Source organism: Bubalus bubalis, chromosome 7 (assembly GCF_019923935.1).
Source record: "Bubalus bubalis isolate 160015118507 breed Murrah chromosome 7, NDDB_SH_1, whole genome shotgun sequence".
Classification (NCBI taxonomy): domain Eukaryota; kingdom Metazoa; phylum Chordata; class Mammalia; order Artiodactyla; family Bovidae; genus Bubalus; species Bubalus bubalis.
The window spans coordinates 31,022,238-31,047,983 of NC_059163.1; positions in this window are offsets into that span (position 1 = coordinate 31,022,238).

Below are 25,746 nucleotides of genomic sequence, written 5' to 3' on the forward strand. Positions count from 1 at the left end.
TTCAGGGAAAATAAATCACTAAATAAATAAGTCACTCCTTGGTATTCACATTTCTTCATAGATGCAGTGATGCGTTGGAACCAGTACCCTGGCATCCTGGTCCAAGGATGATATTAAAATAAACCCTAAAGAGGGCCAAAATGGAAGAAAGGGTGCTAGACAGCTCTTGCTGCTCCAGCCAGTGACCCTCAAATTCCATTACTGCTTCTTTGATTAAATTAAAATACAATAAGTATTGAGTACTTATTTAACACTTTGTCTATCCTGGCAAGAGTAAAAGACAGTCCATTTAGAGAAACAACTCTTCAAAAGTTTCTGCTGATGCTGCAGTTACTATTTGGAATAAAGAGCAGGGTAATCGAGTAGATGGAGGTGATTTTTCAGAGAATACAGAAGAAAATATGACATACTAGGTATAGTGGTGCTGTCCTAACAAACTGCTTTCATCATCTTGCTTTATCATAGACCACCAATCAAGCAGATGGAAGTAGTCCAGTGTAATGCTAAGATATTTCAAACAAATTCAGTGCTGTGTTCAATAACTAATGATAGCTACCATGTGTCAAAAACTTCCTAATCCTTGTGAGACAGGATAAAAATTATCCCGTTAAGGAAACAGAAGCTCAGAAACAAGTGCCAAAGTTGTGGAGCCAGGGTTCTGAAACTAGGCCTAAACTTCCACATTTTCTACTCTACCATGCTTCCTCAATCCCTCCCTAGGAGATACATGAAGAAAGTTAAGATTACATGATTTTTGGTGGGAAAAGTCTGGACTCCTTACAACCCACCCACCCCTATTTTCAGTCTAAACTGCACATAATTAGGTTAATCTCCTAAAGCACTGTTTTATTAAGCTCCTGCCCTCCCTATGGGAAATAGATGGGGAATTGGTGGAAACAGTGTCAGATTTTATTTTGGGGGGCTCCAAAATCACAGCAGGTGGTGATTGCAGCCATGAAATTAAAAGACGCTTACTCCTTGAAAGGAAAGTTATGACCAACCTAGATAGCATATTCAAAAGCAGAGACATTACTTTGCCAACAAAGGTCTGTCTAGTCAAGGCTATGGTTTTTCCAGTGGTCATGTATGGATGTGAGAATTGGACTGTGAAGAAAGCTGAGCACCGAAGAATTGATGCTTTTGAACTGTGGTGTTGGAGAAGACTCTTAAGAGTCCCTTGGACTGCAAGGAGATCCAACCAGTCTATCCTAAAGGAGATCAGTCCTGGGTGTTCTTTGGAAGGACTGATGCTAAAGCTGAAATTCCAATACTTTGGCCACCTCGTGCGAAGAGTTGACTCATCAGAAAAGACCCTGATGCTGGGAGGGATTGGGGGCAGAAGGAGAAGGGGACGACAGAGGATGAGATGGCTGGATGGCATCACCGACTCGATGGACATGAGTTTGGGTAAACTCCAGGAGTTGGTGATGGACAGGGAGGCCTGGCGTGCTGTGATTCATGGGGTCTCAAAGAGTCAGACACAACTGAGCGACTGAACTGAACTGTCCTCCCTAAACAACAACACTTTCAAAGCTCTTTATCAACTACTGAATAAAGTCCAAATTATTTGGCTTAGTGACCTTGCTTGACCAGGTTTCAGCCAGCTGTATTTGCTACTGACCCCATTCATAGTTTGATGTATGGGACATCTCACCATTTCCTAAACATGCATTTCATTTTCTTGGTCCTGGTTACTAGCTGGGACCAATTTATTTTACCAGGAATGACTTTCTTTCCTCCACTTCCATCTCCAACTATTGAAAGCCTTTTTATTTTTAAATGTCCAGTTAAAGTGCTGGGCTTCCCTGGTGGCTCAGCAGTAAAGAATCGGCCTGCCAATGCACTAGATGAGGGTTCAATCCCTGGGTCAGGAAGATCTCCTGGAGGAGGAAATGGCCACCCACTGCAGTATTCTTGCCCAAAAAATCCCATGGACAGAGGACCCCAGCGGGCTGCACTCCATGGGGTCACAAAGAGTCAGACACAATTTAGCAACTAAACAATAATAACAAATTACAGTGCTACCTAATCCCTATTATCTTCTCTGATTAGTTCAGTACAAAAGAACTCTCTTTTCTGTATGGATAGCTTTTAGGTTGTGCCACTTACGTCTCAATGTAATGAGGCTTTCAGTGTATGTTCTTCATTTCCCCCACAAAATTGTAGGTTCTGTGAGAGTAGGAGATGGATGTTATACATTTTTACATTCTCCTCTAGTACAATCCCATGAATATAGGATGCTCTCACTAAAAACTGAATGAATAAATAAAGAATGAATAAATGAAGCTTAAGCTGAATTAATGACAACTACAACTTCAAGTATAGTAAGATCCCACTTGAAAGACTGGATTGAACTCAGAAAGCACTTGTGAGTTTTTACTTTTCTGTGGCTGTTAATTTAAAAATCATCTTTTGTGTTCAGTCATGGGCTTTAGTAAAATATGGATATGTTTTAATGAGAAATTAGGCTTAAACTATGATTTCTCCTTGTTTTAAACAATCTTGCATTTATTTTTCAAAAAAGTATTTTTGGAATGGGTATTATGTACAAGATCCAATGAAATATCAAAGAAATGGGTGAGCAAGACAGACCAGGCAATTGTCTTCAAGGAGCTTAAATTCTAGTTGGGAAGAAAGGCAATAAACGAGTAAGCAAATGTATGAAATAATTTCTATTACAGAAATTAATATGATGGTAAATGAGAGAGTAATAAGATAGAGTACTTTGGCTGGTCAGAAAAGACTTGAGGAGGTAACAGCTGACTTTTAAGAGTCAGCTATGTGGAAAACTGTGAGGAAAACAGACAGAGAAGACAACAAGTTCAAAGGCTTTTGGGGGTTGAGGGTTGGTACAGGAGCAAAGGGAGGTATGAAATGAGATGTGGGGAAGGCAGGAGCCAGATATTGCAGTTTCACAGAAAGAAATTAATATCATATTCTAAGAGCAATCATAAACTACCAAAGACTTACAAAAGATGGTATCACATGATCAAATTTAGGATTTGGAAAATGTGTTCTTAATACTAAATGACTCATTAGAAAAAACCCTGATGCTTCTACTGAAAAATAAAAAAAGAAAAAACCCCGATGCTGGGAAAGATTGAAGGCAAGAGGAGAAGGGGACAACAGAGGATAAGATGGTTGGATGGCATCACCGACTCAACGGACATGAGCTTGAGCAAGCTTCAGGAGATGGTGAAGGACTGGGAGGTCTGGCATGCTGCAGTCCATGGGGTGGCAAAGAGTCAGACACGACTTGAGTGACTGAACAACAACGATACTAAATGGAGATGGATTAGAAAGGAACTGATGGTTTGCATTAGGGAGAAAGTACTAAAGATGGGGAGAAGTGGGTGGATTTCAGAGGCACTTTAGGGGTAAAACTAAGTGGACTTGGTAGATTAGATTGAAGAATTGGAAGGATAAGAAAAATCAAGAATGACTCCTAAGTTTTGACTAAGAAACTGTGCTATTTCCTAATACCCAGTGAAGACCAAATTTGGAGAAGACCAAAATCACTGTTTTGATTTAGGAAGAAGAAATAGAACACTGTTTTGAATGTAGTAGGTTTGAGATGACTTTTAGACATCCAATTCTTATAAATATCACATCATAAAAATGTTAACATTTCACTGAATACTTACATTTGCTCAATTGTGTATCCCCTTTTTTTGGCCAGTGTGGCAGAGCTTATTTCCCAAAGAGGGTCTCGGTAATGTTGCCAAGAAACTGAGTCACTTCTAACATTCAACACCTCCCTTTGCTCAAATGCATGCAGAAGATGCTTCTACTCTAAAGGTTAGACGGTGGCACTTGTTCAATTAAAAGAAATAAAAGACTCTCTCCTTTTCTGAAAAAAAAAAAAAAAGGGGCAGTCTATTCAGCTAATGTTTTTTTCATCCATTTTTCTAATTAGAGGATAATTACCTTACAATATTGTGATAGTTTTTGCCCTACATAACATGAATCGGCATTAGGTATGCATATATCCTGTTCTTCCTCCTGAACCCCTCTCCCACCTCCATCTCCATCCCAGCCCTCTAGGTTGTCACAGAGCACTGGCTTTGGGCTCCTTGTGTTATACATTGAACTCCCACTGGCTGTTTTACACACAGTAATATATATGTTTCAATGCTATTCTCTCATATCAACCCACTCTCTCCTTCCCCTACTGTGTCCAAATTGTCTGTGTCCTCTGCTGCCCTGCAGGTAGGATTGTCAGTACTATCTTTCTAGATCCCATATACATGTGTTAATATACGATATTTGTATTTTTCTTTCTGACTTACTTCACTGTGTATAATAGGCTCTAGGTTCATCCACCTCATTAGAACTGACTCAAATGGGTTCCTTTTTACATTCACCTAATGTTTGAACTACCATATTGGTTGACTTTTTTGGCTTTTATGTTGACTTGAGAGTCTTAAAATATGCATACTTTACTAAATGTTTACTCTTGGAGAAAGCTTTTAAAAAATCCCCATTCCCACATTCTCGTCTCCAGTGTAACCTTGTGTGTGTGCTCAGTCACTCAGTCACGTCCAACTCTGCGACCCCATGAACTGTAGCCCGCTAGACTTCTCTGTCCATGGGATTCTCCAGGCAGTAATACTGGAGTGGGTTGCCATGCCTTCCTCCAGGGGATCTTCCCAACCCAGGGATTGAACCCAGGTCTCCCACATTGCAGGTGGAATCTTTACTGTCTGAGCCACCAAGGAAGCCCAAGAATATTGGAGTAGACTATCCCTTCTCCAGGGGAACTTCCCAATCCAGGAATCGAACTGGAGTCTCCTGCATTGCAGGCAGATTCTTCACCAGCTGAGCTACCAGGGAAGCCCAATATAACCTTACCACTTCCATATAAATAGGCAGGGTCCATCCTAAAGGAGACCCATCCTGGGTGTTCATTGGAAGGACTGATGCTGAGGCTGAAACTCCAATACTTTGGCCACCTCATGCAAAGAGTTGACTCATTGGAAAAGACCCTGATGCTGGGAGGGATTGGGGGCAGGAGGAGAAGGGGATGAGAGAAGATGAGATGGCCTGGATGGCATCACCGACTTGATGCACATGAGTTTGGGTGAACTCCAGAAGTTGGTGATGGACAGGGAGGCCTGGCATGCTGCAATTCATGGGGTCGCAAAGAGTCGGACACGACTGAGCGACTGAACTGAACTGAACTGAACTCTCCTCTCCTGGAATCTGGACGGTCTTGGGACTGCTTTGACCAACAGAATACAGTGGAAATGAAACTGTATGCTTTCAAGGCTGGGTCATAAGAGATGATGCAGTTATCACTTTGTTTGCTAGAACAGTCATGCTGGGAGCCTTGAGCTGCCACATAAGAAATCCAACTTTCCTAAGGCTATCATGCTTGGCTCCAAGCCAAACAACTTGAAGCACCACATGAAGAGGCCAGCTATGGGCAGTCCAGTTGATACTTCTAACCTTTTCAGCACAGGCCTGATTCATAGCAGTGAAGGGGCCTCCGAATGATTCCAGCCCCCAGTCACCGAATCACCCCCTCAGCCCTCGACTTTTCTCAGCTAAAATCCTAGACACTGTGGAGCAGAGACAAGCAATCTTGCTGTTCCTTGGCCTGACCCACAGAACCTGTGAGCATAATAAAATGATTATTGTAAGCTAGTAAATGTTGGGGTATTTCATTAAGCAGCAGTAGTATCCAGGTCAGCCTGTTAATCAAACATTCAGGGAATAAGTACATACAAGCTATAATCCTACAAGATGCTGCTTGTACAGTTAAATAGTACATTCTGAGAGGAGCATGCAGTTCTCAAAGTTCTGAAACTGTCATTTTACCTCTTCAAATAAAGGTATGAGTGGTGACTATGGGACAGACAAAGAATCAAGTTCAGACGTAAACTTGGCACTTAATTCTTGGTAAAATTAAGTTTGGTAGTAAAGCATATTCAATTTTGATAAAAGCTCAAGTCAAATGAGGCCATATTTTAAAGCCCTGATGCACATATCCACATTTCAAATCTTGTGACTTCCCTGTGTTTCATAAGCAGTTTTCCTACAGCTATTGCTAGGTTCACATGAGTAGAGCTACCATTAGAATAGACTGCTGAAAGACACAATTCCTGTATGACAGATGGTTAGGGGCTTGGAACACAAAGCTGTTTTGTTTTCAGAAACAACCTTCTACATTTTTTTTTCTTTTCCTAATAATCAATGTTTTATCTTCACCTTTCTTTCAGAAAGTGTGAAACAGGAGAATTTGGCCTTGGAGAGTAGGATTTTTTGTTTTGTTTTGTTTTTTGGCTGTGCCTTGCAGGATGCAGGATCTTAATTCCCCCGCCAGGGATCGAACCTGTGTCCCTGCACTGGGCACGTGGAGTCTTAAACTCTGGACCACCAGGGAAGTCCCAACAATTTTTTTTTTTTCCAAAATAATACCTTGATTTAAAAACTGTCTTAAAACAATGTACTGAATTTTAAAAGTGAATTGTTTTCCTAGGAATTAGTGCCTGCTATCCTATGAGTGAATAAAGTCAATTTGTTGTACCTCAACAACAATCAGAAATATTTAGTGAGTGGTCACTTTCATATGAGTGACTATAGCAAGCACTAACAATAAATTACATAGCTGAGATAGCAGTTATTTTAGGTGATCTTGGATCATATTTAACTCCTTAGTGAGCCAGTAGGTTTTGATTACCCTTGCAGATCCATAATCAATATGAAATTTTTAGTCTTTTACAGGTAAAATAAACTGAACTCAAGGCCCTTGACCCTACTCCCTGCCTCACTATTATGCCGTATGGATAATACCAGTATTGGTACTCTAGCAGGAGTGTTAAGATTCAGGAAACCAGTAAAAAATTGTAACTATGTGTGTTTATATATCTTTTTTCATTTCTTTTCAAAGAAAAAAACTGACATACTCAATATTCAGAGCCTTAGAATGTCCTGGCTTCCATATGGAAGTTTTTATTTTGGAAATTATGGGGTCATGTCATTTTTTTGAATGATGTGCTCTAACAGCTTCAAAACAAATATCTGTTTTCCAAACAGTTTAAATTTATGGGCTTGTTATATTTCATCAATGTACACTCAGTAAGAAATAGGATAAGAAATTAGTTTAAACCAGGGGTCATCAAACTTTTTCTGTATAGATAGTAAATGATTTTGGCTTTGACAGCCATACATTATGTCTCAACTACTCTTAACTCTGCCATTGTTGTGAGAAATCAGCTGTGGGTAATATGAAAATGAATGGTTGTGGCCAGACTTACCCACACTTTGCCAACCCCTTGTTAAAACTAAAGGCAGACTACATTAATAAAATATACTGGAATGTAAGGGCTTCCCAGGTGGTGCAGTGGTAAAGAATCATCTGCCAATGAAGGAGACACAAGAGTTGCGGGTTCAATCCCTGGCTTGGGAAGATCCTTTGGAGGAGGAAATGGCAACCCACTCCAGTATTCTTGCCTGGAAAATTCCATGGACAGAAAAGGGCTATAGTCTATGAGGTCAAAAAGAGTTGGACATGACCAAGCGCGCGCGCGCGCACACGCACACACACACACACACACACACTGGAATGTAAACATGTTTATTTATGAAAAGATCTACCTTTGAAGTCTTGTTAGTATGTCTTTATACCTCTTGTTTTGTTTTATTGCAGACTCTACCATGCCACTTCACTTGGCCAACCTACACGGTTGCAGCAGACTGAGTCAATTATATTGCATCAATGACTGGAATGCCACAAAACTACTCTGAGACACCACTGCAGAAAGAAACAGACTGAAAGACTACATCTAGATTTTTAGAGCTGGAGAGAGGTGTGAAAGTACTAGTTCAAAATATTTAGCAGAGCATCCTGTTACCTGTGTAGGTTCATCTAGATTTAAAATGATGGCTGATGTGGGGTGAATTCCTCAGAGGCACTAAAAGCACATCCAATGAAGTGGACATTCCCATGTCACTTAAATTAGGCAAACTAATAAAACTAGAATAACAAACACAAAGCCCACACCCTAACCATTCTCACGATTAAGCAAAAGTCAAAGAAAATGGTAGATTAATAGATTAACTTTCTAAAGTATTTATATTCCTCTGGTCAACCTAGCTTAATTGTTCCCCCCCAGTTTGAGTTACTAATCACTTCCACAAAAGTCATCTCCCTCCTACCTGTATGACTCTGATTTCTAGCTCCGTGACCCCTAATCTCTGCCAAATATTGAATCATTACTGATAAAGAAGCACAGAACAATTTTAGGAACATTGTTTTAGTTGAAAAATAATGTTACCAAAAGTAATAACAATAAAATCAGGAGAAATAAAGGAGGTGAAAAAATAAATGGAGCTGAAATATCAAATAAATATGTCTAAAGAATCCTTGAGTGTCTTGTCTTCTTAATCTTACATAAAGAAATTTTGACCATAGACTGTGGTCTTAAGTAATTATTTTTCTTTTCCACAGTCTTTCCAAGTTTTGAACCAAAATGTGGCACAATGGTGAGATGCTCTTTCTTAGTAATAATCTTTAGTTCTTTCTTGAATGAATCCACTAATCTACTTTACCCTGTGCTCTACAATCATTAATGATTCACAACCATTCTTGTGAACTACGACTCTGTTTAAAAGATAAAGATGAGATCAGGGCAAGGTTAGCCGGGACAGAACATAGGTGTTCCACCACTTAGCCTTGAACTGAGACCACTAAATCCTTGGAATTATCTGATGAACAACCAGGCACTTACCTGAAAGTTTTGGTATCAAGTGGGATGTAACTGTCCTAATCCTTATATTGATAGGACAATCTGGCTATGAAGATTTGCTTTGTAACAGGAGTCAAAGAGGAAAGAGCATGAGCTTTGGAGTCTGATCAATCTGGGGTTAAGGCTTCACTCTACTGTTTATTCTAGGACTGCTTGCGTGCTAAGTCACTTCAGAGCCCAGCTCTTTGCTACCCCATGGAATGTAGCCCTCCGGGCTCCTCTATGCATGGAGTTTTCCAGGCAAGAATACTGGAGTGGATTGCCGTTCCCTTCTCCAGGGGATCTTCCTGACCCAGGAAGAGACAGGGATCAAACCCATGTCTCTTATGTCTCCTGCATTGGTAGGTGGGTTCTTTACCACTAGCACCACCTGGGAAGCCCTCTACTATCATGGTGGTGGTAGGCTCTCAGTCAGGTGGTAAAGGGGGGGGTACTAATGGTAGTTCAGTAACCATGCGAAGAAAAGACAATTATAGTGCCAAAATAATATTAAACAGCCCTCTTGGTCCATCAAACATATTGAATACCTCAATCCATATTCTATCTTCAACCGAGTGAGCAAGAATATTATCTCTTTAAAGTGATATTGATTGATGTAAGGCCACTGCTTGGCATGGAAATAAGCACTGGAATAGTCTTCACTATTAAATTCATCCTCTTATTTCCTATGGAACTGCAAACCTCAATGTAATCCTACACTCAATTAGTAGATTGGGGTGGGAGTAGGGTCAGAAGAGGAGAGAAATAGATGCCTTTCTACACATTTTTATTTCTTTCTTAAACTCTGAGAACAGAATTAAACTCTGAGAGCAGACAGTATTCTTTCCCATTGTACCATGGTTTCTTTCTATCATGTCTTAAAAAGTGCTTATAAAGATATTCTAACCCAAGTGGTTCCCAACCTTTGGGCACCAGGGACCATTTTCGTAGAAGAAAATTTTTCCAGACGGAGGGTGGTGGGGTGATGGGGGAATGAGGGGGTGGGTGGAGGGTTGCAAGGGGTGAGGAATGGTTTGCGGATGATTCAAGCTCATTACACTTATTGTGCACTTTATTTCTATTATTATTACATCAGCTCCACCTCAGATCATCAGGCATTAGATCCCAGAGGCTGCAGACCCCTGACCAAACACAATATTAGACCTAGAGTCTATAACTGTCTTTTATCACCTGCCATGCTTCTAGTTGATTTTGCTCTTCACTCTGAATTTTGTTTTGAATTCTGTTCACTCAACAATTTATACAATATACGTGTCAAATACTATGCTCAGTATTGGGAATAAACAACAGCTAACAAGATGTGGCAATGGCAACCCACTCCAGTACTCTTGCCTGGAAAATCCCATGGATGGAGGAGCCTGGTAGGCTGCAGTCCATGGGGTCACTAGGAGTCGGACACGACTGAGCAACTTCACTTTCACTTTTCACTTTCATGCATTGGAGAAGGAACTGGCAACCCACTCCAGTGTTCTTGCCTGGAGAATCCCAGGGATGGGGGGAGCCTGGTGGGTTGCCGTCTCTGGGGTTGCACAGAGTCGGACACGACTGAAGTGACTTAGCAGCAGTAGCAACAAGATGTGACACAGTGCTTGTTCTCATGGTGCTTACTGTAGAGTTCCCACGTAAAAGAGATACTAAATAAATATACAAATAAGCAATTTGCTAATTACAGATAGGATCAGACAACAGTCCTCATAGAGAGTGAATAGATGGAGATTTGCTCTAGGAAGTCTGGTGAGCTATTGCCTCTATACCTCCTGGGATAGCAACTGAAGACAGCTTTCCTGTCTCCACATTCCATGCTGCTGACCTCATCCCTGCAGTAAAACCCAACAGTGGGAGATGGATGAGGATGCCCAGGTAGGGCAATAAATGTTCCTGTAGAGTAGGTTAATGAAATAATCACATTGCCACATGATACCTTTTCTCACCCTATAACACTGTACTTGCCTTCAGGGAAATCACACAAATTGTTTATTTAAGGCACACTGAGAAGCTTATTTGCTTTGTGGAGGAGAACTCAGGGTGATGTTTCCATCAGAACTCTGTGACTCTCTCATGTTTCCAGCTTCATAAAGGAAAATCTAGTTGGAAACACTGAAGTCTCTTCTCCTTCTGCCCCCTGATAAATACAACCTCTCCCTACCCTGCTCAGGCACACAGCCCTAATCAGTACTGTAGAAGTATGGTTTCTTTGCAATTTTCTGCAGTCCTAGGATTTTTATATTTATCTGGAGATAAATACTACTGAAAGTACTGCTTCTCTAAAATATAGGTCTTCCTCCAGAGTTCATCAAAGTCTCGTTTTTAACATCTACCCAGTATATGAAAGAAGAGTGTTACTGTAAGGAAACAATTAGTCAAAGCCCTTTTTTCCCTAATTATTAGGATTGTAGTTGCATTGTTTTTACTTTTCAAATGTGGTTAAAAGATATATTCCAAGCCACCAACACTGTGCTGCTAGTCTGGATATTTTTGTCAAACTGTCTTCATTTATGTACTTTCCTTAGACGAAGGTTGTTTGGGTTTTCTGTTTTTTTCATAGGTCCCTTCTTTTTTCTCTGCTTCTTTTACCTCATCCTTCATCTATGCTGTCTTCCATCTTATGATACTCAAGATATCACATTCCCTTCCCTCTGCCCACATCCTCCCCCCAGTTTCAAGCTTCTTCTCATTATATAAGCTGTTTTCTGAATATGTAAGGTGAATGTTCCTTTGCTTCCTATTAAATACGCATAAAGTGGATTCCACATGAGAAAAGCTCAATATATAACAGAATTACAATTTTGTCAAGCACCAAAAAAATGGCATCGAGTAAAATTTGACATTTATAATGGCTGTCCCTGTGTTCTTGGGGGGAAAAATAGGGTGAGAGTTAACACTTACCTGGACATATGTGTAAGATAAAACAACAGGAATTTGTTAAATTCTTTTCAAATAGAGATACCATCAAGGAAGAGAGAGCATTGGGTCATGATTGAGGCTAAACTCTAGAATCAAATTACATGGGTTTAAATCCTGGAACATTCATTACTACCTGCCTACCCTGGTCAGTGTTACCTAACAGCTCTGAGTTTCAGTTTCTGCATTAGTAAAAAGTATCTACTTCATCTAGTTGTTGTAAAGATTACATTAATTAAACAGATAGAGTGCTCAGAAGTTCTGGTACACAGGAAGCATTCAATAAATGTTAGCTATCGTATTATTACAATAGATTCCAAATTGTAGAAATCCCCATCTTTCTTTTTTGAATCCTAATACTATAGAAAATAAATGCATTGGAAAACTACCCAGATATTTTCAAGTGGCTTATTGATCATCATTTAACAGTACAGGAGAGTCCTATATATTTTCTCATTATATAGAAATAACAATATAACTCTACTCACAAACACACATACACACTTTGTATATATTTCTCTTCTATAATTAAAATTACATCTAATTTTGTCATTTTTATTATACATTTATACTTCTAATAAACTACACGTGCATGCATGCTCAGTCGCTCAGTTGTTTCTGACTCTTTGAGACCCATGGACTGTAGCCCACCAGACTCCTCTGCCCATGGAATCTTCCAGGCAAGAATACTGGAGTTGCCATTTCCTTCTCCAGGGGATCTTCCTGATCCAGGGGTGGAACCCGCATCTCTTGTGTCCCCTGGATTGGCAGGTGGATTCTTTACCACTAGGCCATGAAGGAATCCCAAAACTATACATGAGGTACTCTGAAATTCACCCAGGTGTTTCCTGGGTTAAAACACTAGACTTTTAAGATCTCCCAGGCAAAAATACTGGAACATGTTACTTCAGGGCTCCATTTTCCAATTCACATCAGATTCCCCATTAGATTCTTTCAATCTGAGACTCACACGAGCTAACTCATCTCTTGCTGGCCCGCCCACACTTTACCCACACTCTCCTCTGCCCTGACCCAGAACACCCTGGGTGGCAAAAAAGAGATGGAGTTCCAGTAGAATCCCCAGAATCAGGTCCGAGAAGGAATCTGAATCCATATTGACAAGAAGTGCCTGCCAACACCAAATACCCTTCTCCATTTCAGCCTCTCTTTTTTCAGCACACTGCTGCAGGGCAAAAGGGACTTACGGAAATGATATTTGAAGGGGTGGTGTTTTGCCATTCCAAGTAAATAGCTGTGAAAAAGGTCACCATGGAAACCATCACTTGAATTTGGGTGTATTTAAAACCTCAACTCAGCATTTAAAATCTATAGTTTGCCTTTGAGAAATACCACTGGTTTTTCAGAAACCTTTGGGTAAGTGGGAGCAGGGGATCAGAGGTGTTGATTAGTCTGTTTATTTAGCTAATAAAACTAAACTGTTTTTTTAGGCACAGTAGTTGGTTTCTTTGCCAGTGTAAGCAGAAAATTGGATTCATTATGTTTAGACATGCCCTTTCATTCAGGTCACAGTTGTACATTCATAAATCCCTCTATCATATTTAATATCTATTCAGATACCATGTGGCTGCATGTTTATATTAATCCTTCCTAAAAAAATAGACACAGTTGAGGATGTGTTTGCCTGGCATTCCAATTTTTTAATTGGGTCTTTTCCCATAAACCTTGGTTGTTGTTTATAGTTTCATTCTCTTATAAACGCCATGGTAATCAGGGAAAGAAAACTTTTCATAACATTCATTGTTCATCATTCCATAGTCTGAAAATTGCATTAAAATTGGAAAAAAATGGCTCTAAGTCGGAGGGTGCCAGTTTTCCTGTTATATAAGGTTTCCTGGTTGGTCCTGTTTTCCTCTTCCCACCATTCCTCCTTTCCAGAGACACCAGCAAGCAAGGAAGGTGGTCAGTGTTTCTCCATATCTCCCTTCTGTGGGGCTTCTCTCATAAAAATCTTACAAGTGTAGAGTAAAAGCGCAAAAGGCAGTTGCAAAAGGCAAATTGAAGTACACATAATTCAAAGATTAGCAAGTCTCTGAATAATCAAAAATTAGTCAAAAATTGTGTACTGAGTTAATGTAATTAGAACATCACATTTCATTTCAAACTGTCTAATTTCAGAGCTTTGAATTTTTACATTGAATTCTATAACATATGCAAAAGTAGTAAATGCAAAATCATTAAAATATTGCTTATGTTGGGACTTCCCTAGTGGTCCAGTGATTAAGAATCTGCCTTGCCCTGCAGAGGAACATGGGCTCAATCCCTGGTTGAAGAACTAAGATCCCACATGCCATGGAGAAATTAAGCCCACACACCACAACTAAGACCTGATGTAGCCAAATAAATACATAAATAAATAAAAATTTTAAAAATATTGCTTATGCTAATTTTTTGCCTTTTTGTATGAAAAATGCTGTGAAAGTGCTGCACTCATGGAAAAGTCAGCAGTGGCCACAGGACTGGAAAAGGTCAGTTTTCATTCCAATCCCAAAGAAAGGCAATGCCAAAGAATGCTCAAATTACTGTACAACTGCACTCCTTTCACATGCTAGTAAAGTAATGCTCAAAATTCTCCAAGCCAGGCTTTAGCAATACATGAACCGTGAACTTCCAGATGTTCAAGCTGGCTTTAGAAAAGGCAGAGGAACCAGAGATCAAATTGCCAACATCTGCTGGATCATCAAAGAATCAAGAGAGTTCCAGAAAAACATCTATTTCTGCTTAATTGACTATGCCAAAGCCTTTGACTCTGTGGATCACAAGAAACTGTGGAAAATTCTGAAAGAGATAGGAATACCAGACCACCTGACCTGCCTCTTGAGAAACCTATATGCAGGTCAGGAAGCAATAGTCAGAACTGGACATGAAACAACAGACTGGTTCCAAAGAGGAAAAGGAGTACGACAAGGCTGTATATTGTCACCCTGCTTATTTAACTTATATGCAGAGTACATCATGAGAAACGCTGGGCTGGAAGAAGCACAAGCTGGAATCAAGATTGCCGGGAGAAATATCAATAACCTCAGATATGCAGATGACCTCACCCTTATGGGAGAAAGTGAAGAGGAACACAAAAGCCTCTTGATGCAGGTGAAAGAGGAGAGTGAAAAAGTTGGCTTAAAACTCAACATTCAGAAAATGAAGATCATGGCATCTGGTCCCATCACTTCATGGCAAATAGATGGGGAAACAGTGGAAACAGTGTCAGACTTTATTTTTGGGGGCTCCAAAATCACTGCAGATGGTGACTGCAGCCATGAAATTAAAAGACGCTTACTCCTTGGAAAGAAAGTTACGACCAACCTAGATAGCATATTCAAAAGCAGAGACATTTTTGCTAACAAAGGTCTGTCTAGTCCAGGCTATGGTTTTTCCAGTAGTCATGTATGGATGTGAGAGTTGGACTGTGAATAAAGCTGAGCACCGAAGAGCTGATGCTTTTGAACTGTGGTGTTGGAGAAGACTCTTGAGAGTCCCTTGGACTGCAAGGAGATCCACCCATTCCATTCTGAAGGAGATCAGTCCTGGGTGTTCTTTGGAAGGAATGATGCTAAAGCTGAAACTCCAGTACTTTGGCCACCTCATATGAAGAGTTGACTCATTGGAAAAGACTCTGATGCTGGGAGGGATTGGGGGCAGGAGGAGAAGGGGATGACAGAGGATGAGATGGCTGGATTGCATCACTGACTCGATGGACGTGAGTTTGAGTGAACTCCAGGAGTTGGTGATGGACAGGGAGGCCTGGCGTGCTGCAATTCATGGGGTCTCAAAGAGTCGGACAGGACTGAGCAACTGAACTGACTAATGCAAAATCTAGCAATTCCATTTAAAAATAAACATTCTAATGACAATCTTAATTCGTATCATGTGAAAGGTGTTTTCCAATTACCAGTTTGATATTGCTACAAACACATCAATACATATACTACTAACATGTATTACTTTTACATCCTTAAAAGTTGTATTATTCTATACTCTTGATTTCTAATGATATGGCAGCATTAAACATACTATTAATTTGGATTGTCATTAGGGTCTAATCATTTATATTATTACTCTAACTTCCTTTACCTTTAATAGTGTTTTAGCCATAGACACATAGTCAACTTTACTTGAAGAATTCTTACAGGTATCAGTTGAACCTCACAATTCAGGTTAGCAGACCTTCCATAATTGCAGGTTGGAGTGTGAGGTATTTACATCTACAGATTAAGGAATAGATAATTAACAATCTATGAGTTATGCTATTTAGACAAATGCTGGGTAGGAATAGTCTTTTTCAAATGAAGCATTTTCTTTATGACATTCCATTCTAAATCTCAATTTAGAATAACTAATAAAAATGATTATAAATTGCTTCACAAAAATAAAACTGCTAAGCATGAGCTGAATAAGTACTATTAATTAAAACTGTTAAGGGTTTGAAGCAAAAAAAAAAAAATGTTGCCTCAGCATTACTAAAATGAGGCCAAAAACTACTGCTGATGAAAAGCAAGAAATCCATAGGAGAGTACTAGAGGTAACAAAGATGGCTTCACTATAAAATAAACCTTGTATTGTTTCAAAGGTTGTTATTTTTTGATAAAGTATTTTTTATATCAGCTGCCTATAGTATCACTCTATGTGTGCTTGCTTGGACATAAACCAGCTTCTCTCAAGGTGTAATTTTATTGTTTTTATATGAATATATTTGGTCGTATCAGAGTCACTTGTGATGAAAGCCCTACAATTTTTACTTGCAAGGCTGAGAGCGTAGTCTGGTCAAAGACCATAAAACATACCCCCAAAAATGTCATATATACATGAGGTGTGCACAAAGTGAAAATTCATCAGTGTAATGAAATTTTGTTAAGGCTGTAAATAAAAAAAAAATTAATCTCACCCAACTGTGGTCAGGTGTCAAGAGTCCTTCCTGAGGTTGACCAGAATCTCTGACCGACGCACAAGCAGAACAGGCTGTTAGGAAACCGAACTCACTTCCCTCCACCACGGCTTCCATGGCAGCACTCTGTGGAATTATATGCCACAGGACTGGCCTGTTTACACCATGCATCATCCTTCCCACAAGTCCAAAAGTGGGCTCTTATGGACAGTAACAAAAAAAATATAATAAAGAAGGATAGACTGAGCTCCTTTTTATTAAATTAGTGTGTGAAAAGCCAGCAGAGCTCATGTGTATTCTTGTAAATTCTGTACCAACTGCTCTATAAAGAATCATGACGTGCAAAGTTTATGCATATATATAACCAAGAAATGCAAATAAATGTTTCCAATACCTGCAACACCAAATGCGCTTAAAAAAAAAATCACTTATTTTTACCTTAATTTATGTATTTAGAATGCCTCCAATTAAATGGATAATTCTGGTAAACTCATACAGAGAAACATAGCAGAAATATTTTCATGTAATGGAGCTTCCCCTTAATTATAGCTGCCAGCTTCATAGCTTTGGACTGGCTTCAAGATGGGGACAATGATGTTTATTCTTTCCTTGGTTCTTTAATAATTAAATTCTCTCTTTGTTCAGTCCAAAGTGGAGAGATACTTTAAGTCAAATTCCATTCAGCAGAAACTAGTGTTATTCCCAGATAGAAGTACCTGAAATCCTGCAAAAGGATTCCTGTCTACAGAACTCAACCTGTTAAACATATAGAGTTGCTGTACATCAGAACTGGAAGGATTTATGAGATGTCATGTGGGTTGGTGGCTTTCAAACTTTTTCAACCATACACACACACAGAACAGTGTCACAAAATAGTAAGTACCCCTACCCTATGAAAGGCACTCAGAATTTCTATTCTATTTTCAAATGCTCATTGTCACCGAATAAATTGATTTTGTGACCCATTAGTGGGTTTCACGGAGAAGGCGATGGCACCTCACTCTTGGCGAAGTACTGGCGAAGGCACCAGTACTCTTGCCTGGAAAATCCCATGGATGGAGGAGCCTGGTAGGCTGCAGTCCATGGGGTCACTAAGAGTCGGCGACTGAGCGACTTCACTTTCACTTTTCACTTTCATGCATTAGAGAAGGAAATGGCAACCTACTCCGGTGTTCTTGCCTGGAGAATCCCAGGGACAGGGGAGCCTGGTGGGCTGCCGTCTATGGGGTCGCACAGAGTTGGACACGACTGAAGTGACTTAGCAGCAGTGGGTTTCAACCCATAGTTTAAAAATTTCGGCCATACTCCAGCCTTTGGCAGTTTATATGAGTGAGATAAATTATAGATGAAATTCAATTGTTTTCATTTTAAAAATGATACAAAAATGGACTTATATATCAATCTTTTCCATAGTATGGATCATCTAATTTTCCTTAACAAATATAAGAAATAATAAATGATTGATTATTTCTAACTACTCTCCCTTTAATTGGCATAGATTTGCTTTTTTTTCCCCTAGTTTCTTCTTAATCTATAATATGTACCAATATGACTTTTGTCCTCCTGTATTCTCTAATGTATCTTAGCATTTTTACTTTACCTCAGAGTATCAGTGCTTACAATATTTATTATTCTCTTGCCGTTTTCCCTTTAACCAAGTCCGATATACATTTTCATAATGCTTTTCTAATTCTATGAACCCCAACTCTGAACACTCACCCAGACTCTTTGTGGATTGTACACTGGCATTTCAATAGGAGAATTCTTTCCTATACCCTCTCTTGTACAAACATCTTTTCTTCATTCCTCTAAAATGTGTCAATAAATTAAAAGTTCAGGCTATTTTACTTTTTTGCTTTTTCACTTTTTAGGCTTTCTAATTTCTTTTTAAAATTTCAGCACTTTAGTTACATATTTTAAGTGTCTAGTAGCCAGATCAAAGTCTACATGTGGCTAGTGTCTACCGTATTGGACAGAGCAGGGCATCCCCATCTCCCCACAACTAGGAATGAAATAAAATCATGTGAGAACAATTTGAGGCATGGACTTCCAAGCAGCAAAATTATTTTTTAATTGAAGGATAATTGCTTTACAGAATTCTGTTGTTTTCTGTCAAACCTCAGCATGAATCAGCCATAGGTATACATATATCCCCTCCCTTTTGAACCTCCCTCCCATCTCCCTCCCCATCTCACTCCTCTAGGTTGATACAGAGGCCCTATTTGAGTTTCCTGAGCCATACAGCAAATTCCCGTTGGCCATCTATTTTACATATGGTAATATAAGTTTCCACGTTACTCTTTCCATACATCTCAATCCTCTCCTCCTCTCTCTCCATGTCCATAAGTCTCTCCTCTATGCCTGTTTCTCCATTGCCAAGCAGCAAAATATTTCTCCAACACACCTGAATCACAGCATTACTCTTCTTCTATCATCACCCCTACATTCCTTTAGACTTAGGAGAAGACAGAAGAAAAACATAAGAAGAAAAATGAGAAGAGCTGATGGAAAAGGCATGGTCAACTAAAGCCAGAGTGTGGTCCCAGAGTCCTTGCCAGCCTGAAGGACAAAGCAAGCTGCCGAAGGGGGCGTTCAGATTGCCCCTCCCCCCCGACAAAGCATCCCTGCCTGCCCTCCTGCTATTCCCATCTCTGCACTTATTTAAAGAGTCACTAGTGGAAAGCAGTTGATGTGATAAGGCAAAGGATTTTATTTTTTAAATCATCTTTTCTGCTAGTCCTGCTGGATGGCAGGACTTTCACAGCATTTTGCAAATTGAATTTACCTTTCCATTTAGGTAACACACGTAACTGAGTTTTCCTTTGCCTTTTGTGGACTAAAAAAAGTCCTGTGTATTTACTGGCTCAGTCCTCTGCCTGCACATGAGGGAATCGGGGTGTTTATATACCACTATTTCTAGCTAAAACTAAACCTTGGTTCCCAGAGGAAGGCAACTTGCAGAGCATCTCCATTTATGAGAAGGGCATCTGTTTTCTCAGCCACATCTTACATGTGGCTCTTGGTTCTCCCCAGAACCTAGTGGCTACTTCCCCCTCCGCTCTCAGCCAAACCCAAGTTTGGTTTCTCAGTTCCCAGATACTCTCTGTTTCCCTAGGCAACATCACTGTGTACAGAAACTCAGTGCTTGGACGCTTCTAGGATTGTCAGGGCTCAGCGTTTATTTCTATAATGATACTCAAAACCAACGACGCATTTTCTTTTTCAAGCACAAATTTGAAGGGATACTGAAGCATAAAAAAATGGCCTTATGGACATATACTATATGTAACTGTTTATAAGCAGGTAATATAAAAATGTAATATATTTCACACTTCAATTTATGAACAATTAAATTAAGCCAGATGGCTAATTGGATTTATGGGCTCCATTTGATGAATCAAAAAATAATGCCATCTTTGAAAGCAGGCCAGGAAAGCGCTGGCCCCCTCTGCATTTTCATAGTGATAGGAAGAGAAAAGCCATTAGTTAACAGAAAATCTCATCCAAACCTATCAGCAGAATTGACAAAACTACTTCCAAGTTAAGCTTCAGAAGGTTAATGAGAACACTGCCCCTCTCCCACCCCCATCCATTTGGATCACAGAACCTGACAGGTGATTGGGGCTTAATAAACATTTGTTGAACAAATGAATAATGAGAAACAGAATAGAAACTCTCCATACCTATGAGTGGGCTTCCCAGATGGCACTAGTGGGAAAGAACCTGCCTGTCAATACCAGAAAGACATAAGAGATTTGGGTTCAATCCCTGGGCTGGGAAGATCCCCTGAAGGAAGGCATGGCAGCACACTCCACTATTCTTGCCTGGAGAATCCCCATGGACAGAGGAGCCTGGAGGGCTAGAGTCCATGGGGTTGCAAAGAGTCAAACATGACTGAGGTAACTTAGCATGCAAGCATGTGCCTATGAGTAGTTACAGAACTTCAGACTCACACCTTAAAGAAGTTTAGAGGTCTCCTCTCTAGTGTGATCCAGTAGCTGAAGGAATTTACTGCTCTCACACCCACTGCTTTCCTTGCTAGGGAAAAAAAAAAAAAAAAAAAGCTATGTCTTATTAATATGTCCTTTCTGAACCAATGCCCTGAAGTCATATCAGAAGAGAGCCCAGAAAAAGAATATCATTTGGAGGAGAGAACTTGCATGTAATTTTTTTCTTAGTGTGGAATTAGTCCATTTTTAGTCCTTTAGTTTTAAACTCTAATAGTAATAGTAAAGAGTGCCTCCCTGCCATCTTCTAAAGAATTAATAGTGAGAAAAGTCAACAACAAAAGTGTTACCATTCTGATTACACTCACTGAGCTTATGGTACATCTTGCTTCAATCACTTTCTTCTATCCCAGCTTCGAGTTGAGGCTATTTCTACCGAAGACCTCAGGAGATTTATTCCTCTAGAGGGTCTCAAGACCCTATTTCCTTTTAGACTTACCTGAGACTCATTTCACAGGGTCCCATAAGAGCATTAAGAAGGGTCAATGGGAAAACTTTAGGCAGAAGAAAGAGGTTGACTCAATAGGAAGAATTGTCTATAAAATTATAAATACCAGAGGTGCTATCTCAGCTTTCTGTCACTGATCAGATAGAGGGCTGAAGCAGAGATGAAGGAAGAAGCATTGCTCAGCAGTGGGAGTGAGGGTTTCTAAAGTCATTTCCACTCCTAAGTTTCTGTGATTCCATGAGCCTCCCCACCCGGCCTTCTGAAACAAATCTCCTATCTGAACTGCAGAAAGTAAAGAGGAACATGGAAGAAAGAGAATCTCACAAGAGTCAGGCCCAGGGCTTTCTAGAGATCAGCCTTGTTCCCTCTCGAGTCATGGCTTATTGAAAGAACTCTACCCTCCCTCAGGACAACTGGGCCAGACCAGTGCTTTATCAGGCACACGGAATCTAGCCAAAACAAACCCTGCCTTCAGGTGTGGAAAACAGCTATTTTTCTGGCTACCAGGCAGACAGATGGCTGCGATGCCTTTTCAGGACCCCTCTTCAGAAAGACCGCACCTGAAAAACCACAAGATCCTCCTTGATTTAATTTCACATCCTGAAATATGACGTTCCATGTCACAGGGCTATAAATTAACTGGTATTCTGACAATGAACTCCTGGTGTGATTAAGTCAAGCCCCATTTGTTTCCTATTTCCTCTTTTTCCTGCTTCACTCCATCACAGGGCACTAGCAGAAAACCCAAGCCCTTGGCTTGTACAGGAGAGAAGTGCAAGGAGAGAGGAAGGAAAACATCACTGTGGTGTGTGGTTTGGTTTCTCACAGTTGACTTTGGAATCCATCTCTTCGGCTGCTTATTACTCATTGATTGTCACTGACCGCCAACTCCTGGGAGAATTCAGGAGATGGCAGACAGAGGTGAGGACAGGAAGAGCAGAGGAAGGAGAGAGAGAGCAAAGATAAAGGAGAGGAAGAAGAATAAAAGAAATTTCAGTGGAGCAACTTGAAAGGAGAGGAAGAAAAAAGCTTTTTGTTAACAACAACACACACACTAATCCCAACTCCCCACTATGCAATGCTCTTTAAAAATAAATAAATATACAATCACTCCTTTGGAATGACTGCAGAGAGTTGAGTTTACTCTACTGTATTTCCAACTACGGGATATTATCTCCAAGCAGAACATGGGAAGGTGCTGGAATGAGGCTGGGACTCAGGCCAGGTTGGTAAATTCCTTATAATAGGATGAGACCACTGCTTTCAATGACATAGGTGGATAGTTGACAATGAGAATATCACTGAGAACTATTTTCTTCTAAAACAGAGAGGCAGCAAGAACCACAATTAAGTTCAAATATCATAGATGTCCAGAAATGGCCCCATGAGTTCCCAGTAAAGTTACCCCAGCAGGTTCCAAATCATGTCTCTTTCTCCATTGTTTCATGCTTAAATGCTTTCCACTTTTTCTGATGCAGTGTTTAGTTTTACTCTTAATATGTTTATTTTGGTTTTAGCACAAAAGGAAGAGGCTGCTAGTGAGGCACACTTATAACTGGCAAATTCACAGGGAAGTTCCATCCTGGAGCTAAACTCTCAAAGACTATCTGTAGTTTTGGGAAGTTTCTTTACTTCTTTTTGAATAAGACTTGTCCCTCTTACACAAACACATGCCTCATACAAACATGTGGGGCCATGTATTATGCAAATTTGAATTCCCTTCTTCCATGCTTTGGATATAATAAATTATCAATAAACGTTATCTTAGTTTAGTTTAAGCCTTCTGATTAAAAGATAGGTAAGGTTCGAAAGGTATTACCTAATCAAGCAGGATTTTCTTCTTCCTTATTCACTCTCCTATTAGTCTATAAACATTGAACCCTGACTTGAGAGCTTTGCTGATCTCTAATACATTTGATTCTCTCTAGCTGAGTTCTCCGGAGAAGGCAATGGCACCCCACTCCAGTACTTTTGCCTGGAAAATCCCATGGACAGAGGAGCCTGGTGGGCTGCAGTCCATGGGGTTGCTAGAGTCAGACACGACTGAGCGACTTCACTTCCACTTTTCACTTTCATGCATTGGAGAAGGAAATGGCAACCCACTCCAGTGTTCTTGCCTGGAGAATCCCAGGGACGGGGGAGCCTGGTAGGCTGCTGTCTATTGGGTTGCACAGAGTCAGACATGACTGAAGCGACTTAGCAGCAGCAGCAGCAGCAGCTGAGTTCTCATATACACAAATGGATCCACCCATTCATTTAGCATGTATTAAGCACTCATATGTCCCAGGCACTGTTCTAAGTGCTGGCAGTACTAATGAAGAAGGTAGACAAGGTCCTCCCAAAGCGGACTTCTTGGAATTCCCAGTGGGGAAAACAAATTATAAACAAAGTTTTAAAACTTATTTATGAGAAGGGGCTGTAGAAGATGTTTCTGAAAGGAAGATATTTGAGCTGAGACCCAAGTGAAGTGAGAGCACAAGTTAAGTGAAGGTGTGAGGGAAGAATGTCCAAGAGAAGATATGAATGCCCTCAGGACCCCAGGCCAGAGTTGTGCTTCACCAGGTATGTAGAATCCAACCAAGTTCTGAGACAGGAAAGTTTTCAAATGTTTGAGGACATGTGGCTAGAGCAGCATGAATGAGGGATAAAAAGAGCAGAAAGTAAGCATATAAGATGATAAGGGCTGATCATTTTTAATACACATTCTGAAAGTAAACCACCCATGGATGGCCATGTTGTGGGGAAGTGAGGGAGAAAGGAACCAAGAAGGAGTCTTAGGTTTGGAACTTGAGCAATTTAGTGGTAGATAAATGAAATCGTTTAATGTGATGAGGCAGTTAGAGGTGGGGAGGGAGCTTTGGAGAGAAAATCAAAACAATGTGTTATGATGTCTGTTACGAATCCAAGTGGAAACCCAAGGCAATGAAATACAGATGTCTGGAGATCAAAGAGAAGTCAAACTTGGAGAAATAAGTTTGGAGATCATTAACAGGTTTTATTTATTACCATTAGATGCTACGATGAATTAAAAAACAACCTATTTTAAAACAGTTTTACTAGAAAATCCAAGAAAAGGGAAACAGAAAATCAAGCACCTCTACTATCCCCAAAAGCAGCAGTTGTGCTTGATGAATTAGATTAATCACCACTTTCCTCTAAACTGGATAATCCCTTGTGTTGAATATAGAAAAACGGATCAATCACTGACTTACTGATATTTTTTTTTTTTACCTATACTCTTTTTTCTAGCCCCAAAGCACCTCACCAGTCTCCTTCCCACCCACCCACCCCCAACCTTGCAAAACAGAAAATCCAGTTTTGCAGGCAGGGAAGTGTGAATCACTGTGACAAAGGTAGAAGGGTACAATCAGTATCCTTGAGGAGAAGCAGCAATGTTTGGATAATCTGTGAACCTTGAGATATGCTTGTTCAAGAGAACTTTGCTCATTGACTGTACAGATCCTTGGAGATAATATGAATTGAGTGAGATTTAATAATAAACTGATTTCTCAAACTGAAAAGATGGAAGGTGTTGGTGTGCCCTTGGTTTCCCTTTCTTTCCTCCTAAGGACAGTTCTTTCCCACAGACCATAGTTAGAGTTTTGCAAGAGTCAACACTAGCCATGACCATTATTGATGTGATTGCCACCTGTGGTTTATCTTGCTTGCCTGGGCAAGCTTTGGGAAAGAGCTTAGCCTAAAAACTAAATTAATAGATAAAATAAGAATTGATTAGTGAGGCTAGGGAATGGATAGTGTTAATATTTTCATAGAAGTGATAACACCAGCCTCTAGAAAGTGTTTGTTTATTGACCCCTCTGACTTCCTTTTATTCGAAGTGGTGACTAAACATTCCCTTCATTAATCAACTTAACTACCTGGTCTGTCATTCCGAGGCCACACTGACATCATGCACAAAGTCTGTCTTTTGGAACTCTGCTCTGACTTGGTTAAAAATGGAAACAAATTTGGCAAATATATCCATGGAGCATTCTTATATTGAAAAACTAACAAGATCTTTTAATTAGAGTCCAGTAGCAGCCATAAGAAAAAGTCCCCAGGGCATTTTCCCTATGTGCTAGGAGCCACTCTTGCCGAAGTATTGGGACCTATTTCATGAAATTACTTGGCAGATAAAACTTCCTAGTAAAGTAGACCCTTTGCCTTTAAGCAGGTGAGCAAAACAAACCAGAAACAAGAGAGTCGTTCTCTGTACTAACATTTGTTGTTGTTCTGTAACTAAGTCATGTATAACTCTTTGTGAAGCCATGGAGTGCAGCAGCATGCCAGGCTTCCCTGTCTTTCACTATCTCCCTGAGTTTTTTCAAACTCATATCCATTGAGTCAATGATGCCATCCAACCATCTCCTCTGTTGCCCCCTTCTCCTCCTGCCATCAATCTTGCCCAGCATCAGAGTCTTTTTCAAAGAGTTGGCTCTTCCCATCAGGTGGCCCAAGTATTGGAGCTTCAGCTTCAGCATAAATCCTTCCAATAAATATTCAGGGTTGATTTCCTTCAGGATTGACCAGTTTGATCTCCTTGCTGTCCACAGGACTCTCATATTAGCACAGCACCTTTATTCATCTCCACTTCTTCTCTTAGGTGGGACCAGTGGTGAGCCTTACTCTCAGAAGTCAAAGGGGACAGGTAAGAATGACTTGAGAATTTTCTATCCTAAGATTGTTGAATGTTCAGAAGACAGGTGAAAAGCAAATAAGAATGAAGTTGTGACCAGGAGT